Source organism: Bison bison, unplaced genomic scaffold, assembly GCF_000754665.1.
Source record: "Bison bison bison isolate TAMUID 2011002044 unplaced genomic scaffold, Bison_UMD1.0 scf7180017864383, whole genome shotgun sequence".
In the NCBI taxonomy this organism is placed as follows: domain Eukaryota; kingdom Metazoa; phylum Chordata; class Mammalia; order Artiodactyla; family Bovidae; genus Bison; species Bison bison.
The window spans coordinates 1,482,757-1,487,671 of NW_011494955.1; the positions used below are offsets into that span (position 1 = coordinate 1,482,757).

Consider the following 4,915-nt stretch of genomic DNA (forward strand, 5'->3'; position numbering starts at 1 on the left):
CCAGCGCCCGCCTCAGGCGCATAGCCTCTGGGTAAGATAGTCTCCGCTAGATCCGCGAAGGCCAGGAGCCGGATAACCAGCTGGGTATTCCTCCACACGAGAAGCTGAGGCCAGCCTACACGGGCTTCTTCATGCTGGATTCAAGTCGGGTGGACGAGGGGCCGGGGGCAAGAGAGTCCGTGCAGAGACCCAGGGAAACTGAGGCTAGGAGTGGTGGGACACTCGCCCCCGGTGGGGCCAAGTGCAAAGAGTGTGGGGCTGTGACCTGGGCTTGCAGCTGGCCGAGTGGTTTTCCTTACCCCGCTGCTCCTTCCTGGATCCTCTCTTTTTTGTTGTTGTTGTTATCCAGCGAGGCTTGTGGGCTCTTAGTTTCCCGACCAGGGATGGAACCCACATCCCTACAGTGGATACTCAGGGTCCTAATTGAGGTAGAAGTTAGATGGGCTCCAGGTTAGACGTTTACAACTAGCTTCCTGTTTGCATTTCCAGAGACAAGATGTAGGTGGACTCCAGTCAAGGCATTTAAAATCAGCCCCCTGTTTGCCCTTCAAAAATGGGAAGTAACAGAAACAGTAAATAGCCAGGCTTTGTTTCTTGTACACTGTGTTCAGTTCTGTCCGACTCTGCGACCCCATGGACTGTAGCCCGGCAGGCTTGTCTGTCCATGGGATTTTCCCAAACAAGAATACTGGAGTGGGTTGCAGGACTGAACCCTTGTCTCTGGCGTCTCCAGCATTGCAGGCAGATTCTTTACCACCTGGGGAGCTCTTGTAGATGCCTTAAGATAATAGTCATGGCAAAGACAAAGGGGCAAAACCCTGTTTGGGTCAAGTGTCCTTTTTTGGGACAAAGGAGACACTGCACATGAGCAGAAAGGCTCCTTGGGGTCAAAAGTCAGAGGATAACACCAGGCCATAATGAGTCTCCTTCCAGAAGCCTTCACTTCAAGATCCATCTTGGCTGAGGTGTATGTGTGTGTGTGTGCACCCAGGGGAGGGTCCTGAGACAATTTAGCCAGGAGTGGGGTACAAAGCAAGATGATTGGTCAGAAGGAAGACAAAGACCCAGAAAGCTGCCCCCTTGTAAAGGATTTAAACTTCCCAAAGTCATGACTCTAAGTTTTCCCATGCACCTTTCTGAATGTATTTTTCAATAAACTTTTTACTTTACACTTTACTTTCTGCCTCCTTGCCTGAATTCATTCTTGACTAGGCAGGCAAGGACTAGGGACTCAAGCCCTAACTGCTGGCCCCTGTGGTCCAGTGGTTAGGACTCCTGGTCAGGAAAACTAAGACCTTGCTTCCAGCTACTATTCACTGCCACTTACTACTGTGTGCGTCCAAAATCATAACCACTGGACCACCAGCGAATTCCCAAGAGCCTCTTCTCAAAACCTAGCAGGACCGTGTGGAGCCTCCTCCACCACCACACCTCTCTGTGTCCCTACTTCTTGTTTGTGGCAACAGCTTTAGTTGACTTGGACTCCCTGATTTCCAAACGGTGGGCTCCAACAGTTAATCATTTTAAGAGGCAACAATTCGAACAAAGAAGAGGCAGTCAAACAGAGAAGGAGAAAATAAGCAATATGTCAATCTGTAGGATGGGGTCATAAGAGCTTAGCTCTCCTCGAGGAAGACAGTTAACAATGTCTGAAGGACATTTTAAGTTGTTTTTTTTATAGAAACCAAATTCTCACCAGGTGGAAACTGCTGACCTCAAACACATAGACCACAGACTGCTTGGAATCAGAAGATTGATGGTGAGATTCCTGAAACATGACCCTGCTACCTCAGCATCAAACAATCAGAAAATTCTCCATGAGCTGATCATGCATCCTGGGACCCTCTCCCCTAACACTGTCTTTAAAAACCCTTGCCTGGGGACTTTCCCTGGTGTCCAGGGGTTAGGAATCTGCCTGCCAGTGCAGTGGACATGGGGTCGATCCCCTGGTCTGAGAACTAAGATCCCACATGCTGCAGGGCAACTAAGCCCATGCACCGAAACTACTGAAGCCCTTGTGCTCTAGAGTCTGTGGTCAGCAACAAGAGAAGCCACAACTCAGGAGTAGCCCGCAGTCTGTGCAACTAGAGGAAGCCTGAGCATAGCAATGAAGACCCTGTGTACCATGGAAAGACCCAGTGCAGCTGTGTACTAATTAATTATCAATAAATGTGTGTTTTTTTAAAATAAACCCTCGCCTGAAGCCATCAAGGTGTGAGTGTGAGCTCCCCATTCTCCTTGGTCGGCGCCCTGCGATAAACGCTGTACTTTCACCACAACCCGTTGTCAGGTTGGCTTTGCTTTGCATGGAGTGAGTGAACCTGAGTTTGGCTTGGTAGCATTCTACGGGAACATATTTTTTTTTAAGTAGCTTAAAAATTACCTTGAAAAGGAAACCAGAAGTCCCATCTTGATGCACTGCACACATGCCTTACTGCACTCCCGAGTCGTCTTCTACCCTGAGTCTCCTTCATATATAGTTGACCTAGGTCACCTGAAGCATGGATTTTCCATCCCCTGAAAGCCACATGTTGAAGAGACCTGGGGAGGAAATGAAGACTCCAGGTTTTTGGTTTTGTTTTTTTGGCTGCCCTGGGTCTTTGCAGCTGTGCGGGGTTTTTCTCTAGTTGTGGCGAGTGGGGGCTACTCTCTGTAGTATGCGAGCTTCTCACTGCAGTGGCTTCTCGTACTGTGGAGCACAGGCTCTAGAGCACACGGGCTTCAGTCGCTGCAGCCCGTGGACTCAATAGTTGCAGCTCCCGGGCTCTAGAGCACAGGTTCAATAGTTGTGGCTGACGGGCTTAGTTGCTCCTCAGCATGTGGGATCTTCCCAGATCAGGGATTGAACCCATGTCTCCTGCATTGGCAGGTGGATTCTTTACCACTGAGCCACCAGGGAAGACGAAGACTCCAGTCTTTAACATGATAAATTTGAAAGGTTTATGAGACCACAAAGTGTGTGTCACTTAGGCATTTCAACCTATGATTGAACATTAAGAGAGAGTTCAAGCCTGCATATATAAATTCCAAAGTTGTTACCTTATACTATCATTTTAAGTCATGCTTAGATGAGACTTTCAAGGGAATGAGTGAAGACAGAAGAAGAAAATGATCAGAGTGTGAATACTAGACCCACGCAATTGATGACAGGAAACTAACAAGCTCATGTTAGAGCTTCCAGTGTCCACCAAGAGGTAGATTAAGCAATCTGAGAAGGCACCATTGCTGATTTTCCCCCCATAAATGTGGAGCTGAAAGAATAAAGTGAATTTTTCATGATTTGAGGGTGCATACAGATTGAGAAATGGAATCAGAGAGTGCATAAAATGCCCCTAAGGGATTTAATTTTTTTTTTTTTAAGAAGAGAGAAGTGGAAGCAGTGACAGGTTTTATTTTCTTGGGCTCCAAAATCACCGAAGATGGTGACTGCAGCCATGAAGCTCAAACACACTTGCTCCTTGGGAGGAAAGCTATGACAAACACAGACAGTGCATTAAAAAATAGAGACAGCACTTTGCCGACAAAGGTCCATATAGTCAAAGCTATGGTTTTTCCAGTAGTCATGAATGGATATGAGAGTTGGACCACAAAGAAAGCTGAGCGTGAAATAGCTGATGCTCTTGAATTGTGGTGCTAGAGAAGACTCTTGAGAGTCCCTTGAACAGCAAGGAGATCAAACCAGTCAATCCAAAAGGAAAACAACCTTGAATATTCATTGGAAGGACTGATGCTGAAGCTGCAGCTGCAATACTTTGGCCACCGGATACAAAGAGCTGACTCATTGGAAAAGATTGTGATTCTGGGAAAGATTGAGGGCAAGAGGAGAAGTGGATGGCAGAGAATGAAATGGTTAGATAACATCACTGACTCAATGGACGTGAGTTTGAACAAACTCTGGGAGATAGTGAAGGACAGGGACGCATGGCATGCTGTAGTCCATGGGATTGCAGGGAGTCAAACATGACTTAGCAACTGAACAACATAAGAGATTTATTTCAAGGAATTGGGTTATGCAGTTGTGGGGCCTGGCAAGTCCAAAATCCATTGGGTAGAGAACAGATTGGAAACTGCAGTCAGAACTAATGCTGCAGGCTTGAAGCTGAATGTTTTCCTCAAAGTGAAAGTGAAAGTGAAGTCACTCAGTCATGTCCGACTCTTTGCGACCCCATGGACTGTAACCTACCAGGCTCCTCCGTCCAAGGGATTCTCCAGGCAAGAATACTGGAGTGGGGTGCCATTGCCTTCTCCAGGGGATCTTCCGAGACCCAGGGTCTCCCGCCTTGCAGGCAGAGCTTTAACCTCTGAGCCACCTCTGTTTATTTTTACTTTTCCTCTCAAGGCCTTACAACTGATTAGATAAGGAAGACTCAATCAAAATAAAATCTTTCACTTAAAAGATTGGATAATCAGCTGACTAACTGATTGCAGATGCTGAGCACATCAACAAAATACCTTCACAGCAACACCTAGATCAGTATTGGATCCAATAACTGAGTAGCATAACCCAGTCCAGTTTACACAGAAAACAAGCAATCATATCCCACCCCTTCTCAATTTGGCACTCACACATATTACCTAAGACCATATTTAAATCCCCAAAGAAAACAAACTTCTGCCTAACCAGATCAAATCTGGTACTGATCCATTGTTTGATAGATGATTTTACATTTGACACTGTTTCCACTGTTTCCCCATCTATTTCCCATGAAGTGATGGGACCGGATGCCACGGTCTTCATTTTCTGAATGTTGAGCTTTAAGCCAACTTTTTCACTCTCCACTTTCACTTTCATCAAGAGGCTTTTGAGTTCCTCTTCACTTTCTGCCATAAGGGTGGTGTCATCTGCATATCTGAGGTTATTGATACTTCTCCCAGCAATCTTGATTCCAGCTTGTGTTTCTTCCAGTCCAGCGTT

General features: G+C 46.4%; 1 protein-coding gene across 1 annotated transcript in view; it reads left to right on the plus strand.

The window, feature by feature from the left end:
• DUXA (double homeobox A) overlaps positions 1-4,915 on the plus strand; it is a 20,698-nt gene that overhangs the window by 1,353 nt on the left and 14,430 nt on the right. The window lies entirely within an intron of this gene.